The sequence below is a fragment of the Delphinapterus leucas genome, unplaced genomic scaffold (assembly GCF_059928025.1).
Source record: "Delphinapterus leucas isolate spDelLeu-1000000601 "Yukka" unplaced genomic scaffold, BTC_Dleu_Yukka2 spDelLeu_asBTCV2_sq57, whole genome shotgun sequence".
In the NCBI taxonomy this organism is placed as follows: Eukaryota; Metazoa; Chordata; class Mammalia; order Artiodactyla; family Monodontidae; genus Delphinapterus; species Delphinapterus leucas.
The window spans coordinates 2,025,302-2,044,374 of record NW_028322266.1 but is presented as its reverse complement, the minus strand read 5'-3'; the positions used below and the strand labels follow the sequence as shown (position 1 = coordinate 2,044,374).

The 19,073-nt window shown below is 35.2% G+C and overlaps 1 protein-coding gene and 1 pseudogene across 1 annotated transcript in view; one reads left to right on the top strand and one right to left on the bottom strand.

The window, feature by feature from the left end:
* LOC149743905 (uncharacterized) overlaps positions 1-19,073 on the bottom strand; it is a 129,686-nt gene that overhangs the window by 38,541 nt on the left and 72,072 nt on the right. The window lies entirely within an intron of this gene.
* LOC149743906 (FUN14 domain-containing protein 1 pseudogene) overlaps positions 1-19,073 on the top strand; it is a 57,602-nt pseudogene extending 38,529 nt beyond the window's left edge.

The following is a 19,073-nucleotide window of genomic DNA, read 5'->3' as shown; positions in this document are numbered from 1 at the left end:
GTGGACAATGCTTTTCTTCTCTAAACTTTTGAGCAAAGAGGTAGTTTGCTTTCAGCAGGTAGAGCCAGAAACACAATTGTACTATTCTAGCTCAGGGGTATATTAACTGTTAAGCGTTCTGTCATAGTCTAGTCTGTAATGACCTGAAACACCTCTCAATTCAAAAGGATGTCATGTTTATACATTACATTTATGATGCGGTGATTTTGCATCTGATGAAGAGGAAGTATCAGCAACTCTAGAGACTTTGACATGCATGTTAGAATGTTAGGAAGTATCAGCAACTCTAGAGACTTTGACATGCACGTTAGAGACTTTGACATGCATGTTAGAAGTTAGTCTGTAATGACCTGAAACACCTCTCAATTCAAAAGGATGTCATGTTTATACATTACATTTATGATGCGGTGATTTTGCATCTGATGAAGAGGAAGTATCAGCAACTCTAGAGACTTTGACATGCATGACATGGTGGGGTGTTGCTTCATGTTTATGTCATGTTTATACATTACATTTATGATGCGGTGATTTTGCATCTGATGAAGAGGAAGTATCAGCAACTCTAGAGACTTTGACATGCATGTTAGAATTTGGGAATGCATCCCACAAAATTCAGGGACTTGCCACCTTGGTGACATTTCTAGGGGCTCCATCTCATAGGAATGTTGAAATATCCCTTCCAAGATGAGAGATAAATTGCTGCATCTTGTCCCTCTACTATTGAGAAAAGTTTTAACAGTCTATGGGTCTCTTTAGATTTGGAATGCCACATATATCTCACTTTGCTGTATTATTCTTACTCATTTATTTAGTATCCTGAAAAGCTGCCAGTTTTGAGTGAGACTAAGTTTCTGCAACATGTCCATCTGCCAAGAAAGCTGTTCTGCTTGGACCATATGACTCAACGGATCCAATTTTGTTTTAAGTGTTTATGGCAGAAAACAAATGTATTGAACCTTTTGCAGGCTGGTATAAATGATTCACAGAATGGAGTTTTGGAATTTTGGAGAAAGCTATAATAGTTCCTACATATAACTTTCCTTCTGAGACATCACTTCTTTTTGATACCTTGCCTTAGCAAAGATGAAGTGCTTTATTTAACACAGGGCAGCCAGTTATCATAAAGCCTGAGACGCCCATCATGAACTGGGTTTATCTCAAGGAAATCAATTGCTGCTAAGAAAGTACATGGATACAAAACTTCAAATTTACAAAGTTCTATACAGGATGGAGGCTGACTTTTGCAATACTTTAATTTTTTTTTTGGTTAAAGGAAAATAATTTTTATATTCAAATGCATATAAGTCTTAAGCAACTTACAGAATTTACTGTTGGAGTAAAAATGATTTTGGGAGCAAGACAAGCACCTCAAAGAGGAGAAGCAAAGATTAAAGAATTGGGGGCTTCCCTGGTGGCGCAGTGGTTGACAGTCCAACTGCCGATGCAGGGGACGCGGGTTCGTGCCCTGGTCCGGGAAGATCCCACATGCCGCGGAGCGCCTGGGGCCCGTGAGCCATGGCCGCTGAGCCTGCGCGTCCGGAGCCTGTGCTCCGCAACGGGAGAGGCCACAACAGTGAGAGGCCCGCGTACAGAAAAAAAAAAAAAAAAAAAAGAATTCGGAGCCGCTGTAATCAAGGCAGGCTCTGCCTCCCAGATACCCTGCTCCTGAGCTGTGTTCTTTCCCAACAAAGCCTGCTGCCTGACAGCACCAGACCCTGTGCAGAAAAAAAAAAAAATTGGTTTATTTGTTTTGTTTAAGTAAATCAATAAACGACAAATGGTCTTGAATAAGGAGGGAAGGGGGCAGGGCACAACCTTTAAAAGAATGATATAGCCATAGGACATGACAAAAACTGTTTAGAACCAACCTGGTCCAAGATGGCGGAAGATTTGACTCCCAGTGGACCTTGGGCTTCATTATATGCTCATTGTAATACATTAGCATGCTAAATGACACACCCACCAGCACCATGACAGTTACGAGGCTGACTATAAAAGACCAAAAAGTGGGCGGTGGTCCAATTCCTGGAAATCCCCATCCCTTCCCCCAAATAGTTGGAATAATCCTCCGACTCATTAGTCTATGAAATTACTCACCCCTATAAAAACTGACAACCCTGTACCCTGGGGCCTCTTACCTTCAGAGATGGCCCACACTCTGTGGAGTATGTATCTCCCTGAATAAACCTTCTTTCACTTTACTATAGCTCTCTCTTGAACTCTTTCCTGTGCGAAGCCAAGAATCCACACTTGGCAGCCGTCCCAGGGACTCGCCTGAGACCTGGGACGTGACCATCTTCTCGCACTCCACTTTATCTCCTGCAAGTCTGAATTGAAATAATAAATATTAAATTAGCTTTCTTCTAAAGGGATTTTTACATTTTCTTTAGTTTATGATAAGCCTAGAATGTGTGGTAACTTGGAATAAGAAAAAAAGAAAGATTTGAACGCAAAAGGCTGTAATGAACTACAAGGGGATGATTGGGTTCTATGGATAAACTGAGGAAGATAAGGATGCCAAAGATTCCACAGTTAAGTCATTTGCTGTTTTGTGTTTGGTTATGAGTTCTCTCCTGTGTGGTCAGGTCACTGGAAGTTGCTGTTCTCTTGCTCTCTGTACATCCCCAGCTAGACCAGTGCCTGGGGTCTAGCTACACCCTACTCACATGACTGACCTTCCTACATACTGTCCCCAGGCCCCAGCTAGAGATTGTTCTTATCAAAGAGGAGGTGAGGGGCATGCCCGCTGCTAGTTTCCCTGGTAACCAATGAGCTAACCTGACTTCAATTCCCCCTATAAGTGGCAATCTCCTCTTCCCCCCAGGAGCAAAGACTGGCACCATGTGCTGCCCACCATCTGCTGCACATGGTGGGGTGTTGCTTCAGAAGTATAAGATCCCGCTATCCATTAAACCATTGATGTCTCTGTCACTGACTCCGGGCTCTTTCTTTGTCTTGAAGCTGGGCAACTACAGGCCTTGAAGGCCAGTGGGGTGCAACCCAACACCTCCTTAATGCCCATATTTTGTTTACTGAATACAATCAAAGTTGTTATTGACAATTTGGAGAGTAATGCAAAGGACACATTAGTGGTAGGATGTCAGCAGTTGCAAAAAATAAGCCTCAATTTTGGTGATTTCAGATTGAGCTGGAATAGAACTCCCTTGGAAAATTTTAAAGTATATTTATAATAATAAAACCAACAACAATAGTGGTAGTTGTAATAATATAAACAATGATAATGACTGCCAACATTAATGCACGCTATCTGACTCAGGTATTGTTGAAGTGCTTTACCTGGATTATCACTTAATTATCACTATAATGTATGAGGTAAAACTGTTGTTCCCTCTGTTTTCAGTGAAGAATTTGAGTCACCAAAAATTTAAGAAACTTGCCAAAGATCAAACTTCTTACAAATGAAAGTCGCAGAGAGTCAGAGTTGGTAGACTTAGCTAATCACCCCTACACTAGTATACTCTCCATTCACAGAAATGAGGGGAGAGGGAATTTAGCCTTTGATTTATATTAATTGATAGAGTAATTCTAGAACACTGAGCTTCTGTGGGTTATGAATGCTATATTTGTGTTTATTTTGTATGTATTTCCTACCTTTTAAGATTATTTTTCATTTTATTTATGTGCGACAGAATTGTGTCATGAAATAAATATCACTAGAAATATATTTCTCATACTGTCAACTGGTTGCCAAGTCACGTACTTATAACTGTTTAAAACTGAGCAAGTACTATTATGTAAACAGATGTTTCATCCTCCATAAGACTGGTGATTTATGAAATACATTTTGTAATAAGTTAAGAAGACTGTAGAAATATCACTTCCCCATAAATGAAACAAAAGAATCAATTTATTACACAGAAAATGGGTAATGTGGAAATTGGATTCTGTGACAACTCATTGAACAAACAATCATGAGCAACCACAATAAAATGTAATTTCCTTTACCTTAAATTCTTTAAAGTTAGCAGTTAAAGCTGGGATTCTCATATATGCCATTCCATATCTTCCAAGAAAATGATTTTGTGTGTCAAATATCTGTAGCAAGGATAATTCATGAGCTGAGATTTTAAGGGTGAAGAAACCAATGAAAAGTTGCACTGGTGTTCCTTTGCTTCAGACTTATAACTGCACAATGTTAATTTTTTTTCAGTTTTGTGTGAGCTTATGTAGTGACAGGAAAGCATAATATAATCAAGACAGCAGGGAGCTTCTCTCTACAACTCGAATGAATTTACATTTGTCCATTATGTAAATGATTCTTCACCATTTTCCTATTTGCCTATTTGAAGTAGCGTCAGAGTGAATTTCCATGTGCGCTTATGAAAGTGTTTTCAAAGTCTTTCTACAATGATACAAAAATACTCATTTTTTCATTAATATTAAGATAAGTTACTGGTGTATTTCTATCAGAAATAAGAAATTGGTCAAATGTGTTCTTATTTTCTTTATTTATCTTGTATATGATTTATCCTGCAAAGCTAAGTCTGTTAATAGATTTATTTCATAACCTGAATTAGCCATGATTATAGTTTTAATAGTTGGAGGTCATTAAATACTTTTTATAATGTTTTTATAATAATTAGTAAATCCTCTAAAGTTTTCACTTAAAAGGGTGTGAAAACTATGTGTTAAATAAGAACAAAAATAAAATAAAAATATTATCACATCTATGACAGATATCTTTAATCAATAAATTCTAGAAATTTATCAAATAGAAAGTTTCCAGCCTCTGCAAGTTTTGAATTATATCCCTCTTGTTTTATTCTCTTGTAAGATAAATATAGTTGAATGAATTTTGCTATAAATATGAAAAATACTTTCAACCCCAGAAGTTAAAGTGCATTTTAAAATGAATGCTTTTCAACATATTTCATTTAATAGTCAACTTTACTTTTGACTCAATGAATGCCATATATTTTTTATTCCTGAAATTTAGTTCACTTTATAGCAGTTGCACAAGTAGTCACTCACTCAGTCAGTGCAATTAATAACATACGGCAGGCAAGTAGTAAAAGTGTTTAGACCATTTATTTTCTTTAGTGCAGACTTGGGGAGGTTTGCTATGGCACAGATTTTTCACTAGTAAGCAAGTTTCTGTTCAGTAGTGTATATGACATTTTTTTCTGAGTTTATTGTCCAAAGGATAGTCTAAGCTCACAGCTCCATCCTCCTCAATGAATACTTCTCCCAAATTGCTCATCTACTTTTATGCTTTAACTATCACGTTTGTGGCCACAAACCTCATATTAACAACCAGTGCTCTAATTTTTTGTTTCTCTAATTATCTATTCAAAGCTACCTTCAAGGTATCTCCACTTTCATTTTCTCCCAACCACACAAATTTAATAGTCATAAACAAAAAGCTGTCTTTCTATTGCTCTTGTGCCTCTTCTTACCCTAGACTTTTCTTTTGCATCTGTAGATCATGCCCAGTCTGCCCTCTGCCCAGACTTGAAGTCTTCAATTTCTACTTCAGTGTCCACTTACATCCAGTACCTTCCATTGCTCTACTCTGGGCTTGTGTTCCTGCTTTAATTTGTTTCACAAAATGCCTTTATTTTGTAGTACCTCTGTCATCAAACTAAATCCCTTAGGCATCTAAGACTTTTCTGTAACTAGCAGAATGAGTTCTTTTCAGAGTCATGCTTATTTCTTATAACTATGCAAACCAACACCTTTAGTTAAGTCATCTTTATCAATACTACTCCTCCCCTTGTATCTCCTTCTACACACACACACACACACACACACACACACACACTTTATTCATATCGGCAACTATTCCTTTCCTCATTTTATGCCTCACATGGGCAACCGTTTCTAATATGCTCAACTAATTCAAACCATATATTTTACTCTAAAGGTTGCTTAAGAATTTTCTTGCAAATTCTGAATTGCTTATGCTTAAATATTTCAATTCTTGATATTCTCTTTTTACTACCTCGTCCACTGTGTGATGCATGGTGACCTGGAATTTAAGGAAAAATTGTAGAAGGATTTTCTAGAGGGTGGATGTTTTCTTTCATTTAAATTTTAATTAAATACATTGACATTATTTTAACACAATAGCACTTGTTTAAAAATGTTTCCTTATTTATAAATCAGTTAGATAGAATAGTAAAGGTCATAAAAACCAATTGTAATAAAACTATAAATTTCAGGATTTCTATGGGAACCTAATGCAAAATGTAATTCAGAAGAGGATATATGAAAGCAGATTCTGTAGAAATTCTCTGAGTTCAAATATGTCATTGTAGATTTTCACTCTGCTTCCAAATGACACAAGCGTGATATAAAGTGAACCTCTTTAAGTTTTTTATCATTTAAATTTGTGAATTTATTATCCATTCCAGCTTTTTAGTGTTTTTTAAAGACGTGGGTGGGATGCAGGCATTACTTCTTGCACCATTTTGGCTTCATACCACTAGATTTAAGCATTTAACAGTTGGAAGCCTCTTACGTGTTCATTTGTAGAAAATGAACTAGGGAGGATGGTTTCACAGTGACTCTCCTGCCTTCTCTCTGCTCCAAGTGGAACATCTGCTGGAGGTATGTGCATTCTTTCTGCAAAGACATGATGTCCTTGTACCCATTTTCAATTTCGTAATGATTGTCAGTGAGAACTGGTGAAGCGTGAAGTAGAGAGTGCAAGTTTGGTTGTCAGGAACAGCAATGATCTGTGCTAGATAGGAAGGTTGGATAGGAAGATAGAGGTTAGATAGGAAGAAAGGAGTTGATGTATTAAAAACGATGCTGGATTGAGGTCCTCTGGAAACCAAATTGGAGACATTTATTTGCATGAGATGTATCAGACGGTGCTCTTAGTCACAATTGCCATAAAGGAAAGGAAACAATGAGAGTTTGAACCTTGATGTAGTTGAAATAGAGGTTTCATTCACTCCTATGAGAAGCTCTAGAGTTTGTATGGCCAAATAGACTACAAGATCAAAATGAAAAATTGCAATAATGACATAGTCAGGAAATTAAAAAGAGGAAAGAAAGAAAGAATGAATGAAAGGGAGAAAGATTGAGAAGAGACTAGTGAATAGCTGTAAAACTAATCAAATTGAAAAGGAAAAATGTTTTAAATGAATAAAAAATCATAAATATCATGAAAAATAAATTAAAAATCATAAACTGTATATATTGGCAGAGCATAACAGGAAATATCTCATAAAACTTTGTGCACTGCACTAAATTTGGGTATCTTCACATAGTAGAAATCTATTTTAGTATTAACATAAAATTTCATGTTGTAAAGCCTCCTAAATAACCATTAACAAGATATAAGGACACATTTTTAACAGAATTAACTTGTAATTTTTAATGCCTGGATTTAGGAATAGTAAAATAAATACTGGGTTTTGATAAGCCCAGTGGAACACCAGGATATTTGAGAAGATAAAAAATTATTAATTTTAGTCATGAATTAAATTAATCAATACGTAAAATATCTACTATGACATTAATAACACTCAAATACAACTGATATTTTTCAGGCAGTATAGACCTTTCTTATTTTCCCTATTTTGCAACTTTTTGCTCTTTTTCAATTTTTAAAATTTATTCTTTTGTTTTTTTCCATCTGCCTCTTTCTAATGTTTATTATTGAAGCTAGATTTATGGATGTCAAAGGAACATATTAAAACCCACAAAATTTAGTAATAATGACTCCTCTGAAAATATGAAGTAAAGGCCAAATGCTGTTGAGTGGCATGTAGATGGAAACTCAAGAAAAAATAGTATTTATTATAAAATTAAGCTTATCATCAAATTTGTAAACATGTAAATGGTGTTAGAGACAAGATTTTTCTGTCAGTTTCTCTATATCAGTAGAAAAGGCAACAAGTGCAGAAAAATAAACAAGCAACAACGATGACCTTCCACATGCTATCTGCGCTCTCAATATTTTTGTACTTATTTGACATAGCAAACTCTTAATGAAATGCATGCTGGGGTAAGGAAGGGCGCTGGGGCAGATCGTTGTAACACTCTGCTGGTAAATAACATTGCTCCCCTCCTAATTCTAAGAATCATTCGGTTTCTCTAAGGAAATATATATATTTTGTTGTTGTTGTTATTGTTTGTGGGAGGAGGATGAGATGTCAATTTTGAAGCAATGGAAAAGAAGGAAAGATGTAAAGATAAAAACTGGAAAGACTAATTCCAGAACTGATTTTCAAAATTGCCTGAGAGAAATAATCTATATTGTCAGAAATCAGGATAGTGATTTCCTTTGGGAGTTGCTACCAGAAGCAAAGATGAAGGAGGCTTCTAGACTAAAATGTTTAACAAAATTAGTGTACCCCCTAGAACAGTAGCTCATTTTTTTTTTTTTTTTTTTCAGTACACGGGCCTCTCACTGCTGGGGCCTCTCCCGTTGTGGAGCACAGGCTCCAGACGCGCAGGCTCAGCGGCCATGGCTCACGGGCCCAGCCACTCCATGACATGTGGGATCTTCCCGGACCGGGGCACAAACCCGCGTCCCCTGCATCAGCAGGCGGACTCTCAACAACTGCACCACCAGGGAAGCCCAGTAGCTCATTTTTAATGCTTCAAGAATACTTAAAAATAATTTTTTAATGATTAATGTAAACTATGGAAATAGCACACAAAATAAGTACACAACTAATCATGGTAATTCATACCTGTTTTTTTGTTGTTGTTGTTTTTGTTTTTTTTGGCTGTGCCATGTGACTGTCAGGATTTTAGTTCCCTGACCAGGGATTGAACCCAGGCCCCCTGCAGTGGAAGCCCAGAGTCCTAACCACTGGACCACCAGGGAATTCCCTCATGTCTGTATATTCTAATCATGTGATAGAGAAGATTCTAAGATATTCCCCTAAGATCCCTGCACTGTAGTGTAAATGACTTATATAATCTCCTTCTCTTGACTGTGGGTGTAGTCTGGAATATAATGGGATATCACTTCTGTGATTAGTTTACTAATAAGCTAACTGTGTGTTATGCAGAAGGGAGATTATTCTTGTGTGGCTGACCTAATTATGTAAGCTTTTAAAAGAAGGTGAAACATCAGAGATGGAAGAACACAAATGAAGATGAGAATTCCATCAATAGTCTATCATAGAAATCAATTAATGAAATTTATTTTGAGTTCATAGATTTTTATTTTATTACATTTTCTCTTTAAAATTTTAATCTAATTATTATTGTTAATTATTATAGGTACAATTATCTTATTTTATTAATTTCAACTCTTACCTTTCTAATTTTCTCTCTTCTACTTTCTTTGGGTTTAATTTGATTTTCTTTTTCCAGCATCTTAAGGGAATAATTTAAGTCATTGTATTCATAATTCTTTTTTTTCTAATATAAATACTTAAAGACACATATCTCAAGACTGTTTTAGCTCTATTGAACAAATTTTGATCTACTGTGTTTCCATATTTACTCATTAAAATATTTTCTATTTTCCTGAGTATTTTTTTGTCCCAAGTGTTATTTGTAAGTGAATTGTTTAGTTGAATATTTTCTAATTCACTTGAATATTTTAATATGCCCCTTTTTGTGAATTACTAATTTAATTATGCTGTATAAATGGACTCATACAATATGTCCTATTTGTGGATGTCTTTTTATATCTGGAATAAAATTTACAAGGTTTTTCTATATTGTAGCATGTATCATTACTTAATTCTTACAATGAATAATATTTCATTGTATGGATATAACACATTTTATTTGCTCATTTATCAGTTGATGGACATTTAGATTATTTCTACTTTTTGTCTATTAATAAACCATGCTGCTGTGAAAAAGTGAAGAGAAGTTATGGTAGATATATGTTTTTATTATTCATAGGTATATACATATGAAAATACCGAGGAGGGGAATTTCTGGATTATATGGTAACTCTATTTTTAACATTTTGAGAAACAGCTGAACTATTTCCCATGGAGTCTGTATCATTTTACATTCCTACCACCAATTTCTCAACATCCTGGCCAGCTAGTTTTATGATCTGTCCTTTTGACTTTAGTCATCCTAGTAGGCATTAAATAGAGAATATACTGTGAATATCCGACTATATCAGTATCAGAGATGATCATGTGCTGTGTGTCATTTAAATAGAGTATATTATATCGATAGTTTTTACGTATAAAACTGCCAATGCATTCTCTGGATGAAGCCCATTTAGCCGTATATACTTATTTTTATATATTGTTGGATTCATTTTTTATATATTTGGATTCATTTTATATATATAAATGAATATATATATTCATTTTTTGGATTCATTTTATATATATAAATGAATATATATATTCATTTTTTATATATTGTTGGATGCATTTTTTCCAAGTATTTTTTGAACATTCTTTGTCTATATTCATTAAGAATATTGGTCTATAGATTGCTCTTATAATGTCCTTATACTAGATGGAAAATAGCCACCTGTCTTATTTCTATAGCAAGGAAACATTTTTTCACACTAATTCATGAACTCATTCTGTTCTATCATGATACATGCAGAAATAATGCAAATTTATATTAACATAGGAAAATTAATCATCATTATCATGAGGTGTTTCTTTTCAATGAAAGAGAAGCATGTAATTTCCATGTGCAGATGCACATTTAATGGGATCAGCTGTATGGTGATGGACAGAAACTACATTTTTGGTGGTGAACATGTTGAAAAGTATGCAGAAGTAGATAATACCATGTTGTACACATGGAACTTACATAATGTCATAAACTGACATTACCCCAATAAAAAACAAATCTAAAAAAAGCACACTTAAGAAGAAAATTACTGTCTTGCTTTATGGTGCTTTTAAAAATGATTTTCCTCCTTCAGTGTTGTTACTTCAAATCTAATAAATTTAAGATGTATATGTAGGGTAGTGTTTATATCTCATATGTGGTTGGCCCATAAATATTATTTAAAATATGCACAGTTTTACATTAGGGTATTATTTCCTGACCTCTCAACTAAAGTTTATAAATAACTGATTCTGACATTCTGTACATTGTAATATAAATGAGCATGGGGTACGATATCAACCTCTTAACACTCAAGAATGTTTTATGTTGGAGTGGAAAAGAGTTGGCTATCATTGAATGGAAAACAGAAACATGATTATACTTAGAAAATAAAGGCAGTAAATGGTTCATTTGCTCTCTTTCCATTTGCAGAATTGTAATAAAAATGCCAACTAGATGGATATTTAGGCAAAAGTACATTGCAATGAAGGTCAGATTACAAGAGGAGCTGCATTAATATACAACATTTTTGTTTGAGCCTGCTTTTCTATTTCAATTTCAAGAGTACTTGGGTATTTTAATTTCAGTTATAGATACCCATTTAGCAACTCTCTTTTCTATAAAATAAATGTTAACACTTCTAAGTTATTCCATTTTACCATGTTTTCTTAGATTTTAATCTTAATATTAAAAAAAATCACAACATTTGAAAGAAGTTACAGTCCTGTATATCACACAGAGTACTGAATGCCTTCTAGTTCACACATTAAGCTGCTGTAGCAGCAGCTGCATAGGATTTAGCACAACATATGGTGTTGATTCTTTCTCCTTTTTAATGAAAATCTGATTTATAAATCTCTTGCAACAAACTGGTGGTGAAATGTTTAGCAAAGCTATAACACATATTACTTGATATTTAAAAATGCCACCTTTTTTTCTCGTGAGCAAAATGATGACAGACGTATGAAGGTATGCTAAAAGAGGAGCGGAAATAAAATGGAAGGGAAGAATGAGAAAAAATGTAGAATTACAAGGTAATAACTAATACTCCCTAAAATGAGTCTCATAAAATAATGTTATTTTTATTGGTTAAATAATTATTTGAGCTGTAATTTTAGAGTTTTTAAAAATATTTTAAAGTATTAAGGTTGTAGTAAGGTGTTTTGTGTGTTTTATTGAGGGAGGGTAGAGAGGTAGTACAGCAGCTAAAGAAAAACTACACTGTTTCAGGATGTGTTAGAATGCTTTGTAAGACATTTCAAATAAATGTTCTTAATATGAACAATATCAATTTTTAAAATATAGAAAAATTGTATTAGCAATTAAAATAAAACGAAAAGTGTCATACAGGCTCTAGCTATACATATTCCAAGAAACAAACCTTGATGAAGATTGCCTTTCTTATTCATCAGTTCCTATTTTTCTATGCCCATGGCATTTATTCTTTCTAGAAATTAACTAGTGACTTGATATCATCTCATGTAAGAACTGATTCGGACTAAAATATTTTCCTTATATTCTTGAAGATTCCCTGTTATGGTACCTGTAATCTTTCCACTTAGATGAGGGACTACTTAAAACATCTTCCAATGAAAATATATTTATCAAGAGGAGATTTAAGAAGGGAAAAAACCATCCTTTACCTCTAAAGTGATACAATGCAGGTGTTTTAAGGAAAAATAGATTTTCCTTATACATACATATATGCAGAGAAGCTTGATTCTCAATCTAAGTTTTAATCCTCATTACAACTCAAAACTAATATTTTGTTTATTAAGATGCTATCATAAGCTGTACTAGCAGCCCTTCTCGAAAACAACACTTACATCATCACCAGTGGTGGTATCTTATTTTTTAATGTCACTGGTAGATTACAGACTGGGAATTAGATGTGTTTTTTTATAACCATTTACTTAGTGCCAAGTATTCATATGTTGATGCAGTCTGAGCTTGAGAACGTTGGGAATGACAGTTTCTATTTTCAGGCTAATCTTTTCTCTCTGTTGACCAAGTAACCTTTCCAGTCTTCACTTCCTCTTTATTCAGAATAAGTCCCCATCCCCCAATTCCTGACAAAAGAGAGCCTCGATATTCTGGAATAATCTTCCTCACCCTAATTTAGATGTGTCAAACCATGTCTGAATACTAGAGTGAGCGTGATTCAGCCACAAGCTGGTAACTCCACTAAGACTAGTGAAGTCAACATTAGACCCCTAAGAAATAAAGCATTTAGGGCTAGCAAAGAAGAGATTTTTAAAAAAGAAAAATACTAATATCTATTGCTGACTAGTGAATTTTTATTCATTTTATTTATAATAAACAACTTAGATCTTATTATGCCAATTGATCTTATTAAGCCAATTAATAACGCTGGTACAATATTTATAGGTGTTTCTAACAGAATTCATTTTATGTATAAATGGCCAGTCACTATTCTTGTTCTCATTATTACTACCGTTATGCCCATCCTCACTGAACACAAATAATTTACAGTAATCTGTGATCTCTCTAGAAAAGGAAATGGCATTAAGGGAAATCACAGATCGGCAGAGAGGAAATTAATTAAATATTAAATTAAATCTTGACAGCAAGCTTTCAGAGGCAGCAAAAAATCTCCATTGATGATACAAAGCAAATACACTTAACATCTTTCCTCATCTGTAGTATCTCAATAGATACTATACAGATCTAATACAGACCTAGATAACAGATCTAATGATCTGTCACATGAAACACCTGCTCCAAAGTTTCTTTTCTCCCAACTCCTAAAAACATGAGTTCTACAACCCAAGCTAGTAGGTAGATTTTTGCCCCTTTTTTTCTTCTCTCACATTGCTTAAGAGGCTTTCTACTTCAGTTGTCTGTAACTCCAGAGTAGTTTAAGTTATTCAACTTTTTCTGAATTTCATTTTAGTGCATCTCAAGAGGCTGACATTGATCAGACTCAGAGAATCTATCTTTTAATTCAAAGCCTGGGTAAAAATCTGTAAATGCCTGTGCGTGAATGCATAGTTAGGGTCAATATTACTTTTTCAGTACCCATACCTTTACACTGCACCTGACGTGTTGCGCTGATAAACACTATCAGGTATTCTAGTTTGCAAAAACTGTAAGGACCACTTCAAGGGCATCTCTGGGAAACTAGCTATTGGAACTGTCCTCAAATTTACCCTGCTGAGGCTAAAGTTTTCTTATCTATAAAATACTCTTCAGGGACTTACTTGGGGGTCCAGTGGTGAAGACTCCATGCTTCTACTTCAGGGAGCACAGGTTCAATCCCTGGTCAGGGAGGAAAGATCACGTATGCCATACCATGCAGCCAAAAATAATAATAATAATAAAATACTATTCATTACTTAATTAAAAAAATAATGGGGGAAGCAGTAAAAGCCCTCAATTCCAGAGGGTGAGAAAGCTTGGGGATAGAGAGCTGTGAAGTTCTTTTAATTAGTCCAGCACAGAAAGACTGATTTACCTAGAAATACCATTTGCTTAGTTTTCATGAAGTGCTTACTTCTGCATCTATGACCCTTTCTTCCAACCCCAGGCCCTCTTTGCCCCCGTTTGACAGCTGAGTCCTCTTCACTTGGTTCTGGATTCCAAGGCCAGGCCAGTCTAGATGGGATCTCTCTCACCTGAATATGAAAGTGATGATGATTCATATTGGACCTAACTCAGTATACATGAAGACACCGCTGGTAGAATCTATGTTTGGCCATAGTTTGGCACTTCCGGTAGAACAATACTCAGTAGCCATCCAGATTGCACTGGCCATTGTGCAGGATTTTTGTTCCAGAAAGTTGGAAAACTTACAGCAACAGTAGGCTGCTGGCCATCTTCTTCAGATTTACCAGTCAAAGTAACTATGTGCAAATCAACTGAGACAGAGTTGATAAAAGATATAAAGAAAGCAGGAAGACCTGATTCAGAAATGAGCAAATAAAGCAGCACCTGAAATCAGCAATATAATTGAAGCAGCAACAGAATTTATCAAACAGGACATTGTGATGTTCAGTGGATTTGTGAGAGGCTATTTGCTAGGCCTTGCCTCTTAAGGACATGAGTGTTCTGTCACAGTGGATTCAACCTGAGAGGAGAAGGGGTGGTAACATGATGATGTCTCTACAGTTCCAGACACCAGATTCTCCAGGGTGTGAAGAAAAAAGTAGTTGGGCAAAATGGAGCTCACAACTTACTGTTTGTCTTCTGACAAATCCTGCAGCGCAGCCAAAAAATAAATAAAGTGAATCCACTTTAAAAAATATATATGTTTGCAATAAACTAAAAGGATTGTAATGCCCTTTTGTGGAAGGTCTTAGAAATAATAGAATTATTGAATATATTAAATAGATTCTACTGATATAAAATACTAATAATGGGGGAAAAATCACTGCTGTTCTAGTCTCTGTGACATAATTAGTGCACCTTGTATCTCCCAAATCTTACCATTCTGTTTCTCTTGCAGGACCAGAATACGGTGCTGCCCTTTGCATTCTCTGCTTCCCAGCACAGAAAACACTGGCAAAGAACAGGCAAGGAAGCTGGACATTTAAGCCACTCTAAACTACAGATTATTCTTGAAGGAGAATCCTTTAAGGAACTGAGTTTTTGGTTTTACATGTATAGTAATGAATATATACAACTGAATTTTACAGTTATTTTTAAACAGTTGTATAAATGTTTTCTTAACTGAGAGATGACTGATTTTACTTTTTCTGTTTTCACTTGTATTCATTATGACGTTTTTAAAATTATAAGCCTTGAATCAATATACTTATGTGAGTGTTGATAAGAGTAGTCATTTCTAAGCTTGTTTGTCTCATGCCATAATATATACACATATTTCAAGATATTGAATTTATAGAAAATATATAGAAAAATATATGGAAGTGAATATTTAGAGAAAAAATCACTACTGATCACACCTCGTCAAATTATAAGATATGACAATTTCCCCTAACTACTCTCAATACAAATGCTATTAATGCATTTGTATATGCAGTGAAACTTTTTTTTTTTTTTTTTTTTTTTGCGGTACACGGGCCTCTCACTGTTGCAGCCTCTCCCGCTGCGGAGCACAGGCTCCGGACGCGCAGGCTCAGCGGCCATGGCTCACGGGCCCAGCCGCTCCGCGGCATGTGGGATCTTCCCGGACCGGGGCACGAACCCGTGTCCCCTGCACCGGCAGGCGGACTCTCAACCACTGCGCCACCAGGGGAGCCCTGCAGTGAAACTTTTGAAAATTCATGTAGGAAAATTATATCAGACAGCTCACAGATTAGATTGTACAAATATTGAGTACATTAATGATAATTCATTAAAAACAATCCTAGGTAAAAACAGTAATAAGATGTCGGTATTAAGCCAATCCTTTGAAGTAAAAAGTAATGGCATATAGGGTGTTAATAGATATTAGAGACATAAATTAAAGTGATTGGGCTAACTAAGGCTATAATGCCACACTAGCAATTCAGATTATTATGAGTGTTTTGTAGTGTCAGCCTGGGAATGCTCAAGGAAGTATATTCCAAACTTCCTTAATGATAAATGTCACCAGACTAGATAGCTAAACGTAATGATTATCAGACCTCTGCCCCAAGAGATTCTCATTCAGTAGATTGTATTGTGACATTGTTATCTATAGTGTACCTGTAGTCCTCCTGGGGACTCTTCAGGCAAGCTTGAAAATCACCAAGGCTAAGAGGTCTGTGACCTTGGCACACTCTGAGCCTTTTAATCTTCCTCATTTGTACTTAAAGTTTGTGAAATAGGTTATAATTGTCAGATTATATAAACTATTTGTTTTATTTTACAGCATTTGCTCACCGAACAACTCTGTGAACTACTTGATATATATTTCATACATTCTTTACTTGGATTTAAGGGTGCACATGCGTTCTCAAACTTAATGTGCATGAGGATCACTTGGACAAATCATTAAAATGCAAATGCATGCTCTGCCACCTAGATTTTGATTCATTTGGTCTCTGATGGGACCTAGGAATTCACATTTGAAATAAGCACTCCTGCTGATTCTGATGAAAATGCTGTACAGATTATATATTCAGAAATCCCACTGTAGAGGACTGATGAATTAAAATCGCAGTGACTGTAGGAAATCCACCTAAATCTAAACAAACCCTGTGGAAATACTTCTGTGTTTGGAGCTTCCTACCAGCTGCCAACGTATTACCTGAATTTTACTAGAAATGGTGCACTTGAATGTCATAAGACATTATCTTTATTCATTGGAATTATTTTGAGATTCATTCTATTTAAAAGACACTACAAGGAGGGCTTCCCTGGTGGCGCAGTGGTTGAGAGTCCGCTTGCCAATGCAGGGGACACGAGCTCGTGCCCCGGTGCGGGAAGATCTCACATGCCGCGGGGCGGCTAGGCCCGTGAGCCGTGGCCGCTGAGCCTGCGCGTCCGGAGCCTGTGCTCCGCAACGGGAGAGGCCACAACGGTGAGAGGCCCGCGTACCACAAAAAAAAAAAAAAAAAAAGACACTACAAGGACAGAACTTCTAGGTGATTTAATTAAGACAAAACTCCTATTATTTGCTATTTAGGTAAACTATTTTATTTTTAATGTCCAAGCAAAATAATTGTTTGCAATTGTAATTATACTCTTTACCAATGTATCAAAAACTCCACAAAGAAACTGGTATTATATTTTCCTACAGGAAATCTTGCAATTTTGCAGTTCACATTTTTAGTTAGGTAAATACAACTTTCATTACAATGCACAGTGAGAATTTAAAAGTTTCTGATCCTTTCTGCAATAAAATGTTATGTACATGCTTTAAGACAGTTGAATTACTATGCTTCTCACTAATGATGGAGTAAAATTTTACGTGAATGTGTTATAATATTTCTGAATCTCATTAAATATTACATTCATAGAATTTTATTTTAGAACAATAGCTATCATCTCTTAATTGTTATGATCCTGAAACACACCAAATGCATTTCACTTGGTCAAATTTGCATTGTAACTTATTTTAAATGTTTAATCTTAGACATCTGAGTTATTAGAAGGGTTGATTCAAAAATCGAATGTGTCTGGCTTGCAGAAGAATGAAACTGTCAATCCTATAATGATTAAAATAATGGATTAACAAATGTGCTAACCATATAAACAGTGGCTTTTTATATTGGTGTATCAATGTTTTTAAATTAGTAAAATTTGTCAATGTGATCAGCTTTATGTTTTTTACTTTCAGATGATATAGTCCAATTTAATGAGGAATAATAACACTGGCTTTCTCAGAGTTATTACCACAATGCAATCAGCAAAGTACGTTAACAATTTGGATAAACAGTCCTTGTGTGTGTGTGTGTGTGTGTGTATGAAAGTGCACATATGCCTGTGTGCACATAGAGTATACATGTTTAATTATAATATTGATATTTAAAATACAGTTATATTTATCTGTGTGAACACATTTTATTTCTATTTTGAACAGAGTGTTATTAATTCAACCATGCTATTGACCATCTATTTCTGATTTCCTAAATAATTATTTTAAACAGAAGTCATGTTCCTTTATCCAGGTTGGTTTTCCTCATCGAAATTGTGTGTAGAAGAATAATATCTTGATGAGAAAAAGAAGAAAGACTGCACAGTCTAACCCTAATTTTAGAGGGATAGCTTTTTATCTTCATCCCTGACATCAAAAGAGGAGGTATCATAACATTTTAAAGCTTGAGCTTTTTATTTGACCGAGATTAGAAAATAAGGAACTCTGGATTTTGTACTTGTTTACCTGAAAACATCAAATTTAATACAACTCAAAAGATATATTATATTCTACTTTACTTTTCATATGTCATTGTTATAGTCAAATGTTCCCTTTTTTCCAAGAAGATAAAGTTTTCCTTTGTGAATATTTTTTTTTAACTTTTCATTTAATATTGGAGTATAGTTTTTTGTTTTGTTTTGTTTTTTTGCCACACCATGCGGCTTGTGGGATTTTAGTTCCCTGACAAGGGATTGAACCCAGGCCCTAGTCAGTGAAAGTGCAGAGCCCTAACCACTGGGCCATGAGAGAATTCCCTGGAGTATAGTTGATTAACAATGTTGTGTTAGTTTCAGGTGTACAGCAAAGTGGTTCAGTTATACATATACATGTATCTATTCTTTTTCAAATTCTTTTCCCTTTTAGGTTGTTACATAATATTGAGCAGATTTCCCTGTGATATACAGTAGGTCCTTGTTGGTTATCCATTTTAAATACAGCAGTGTGTACATGTCAATCCCACACTCCCTAACCATTCCTTCCCCCCACCCTTCCCCCTGGTAGCCATAAGTTTGTTCTCTAA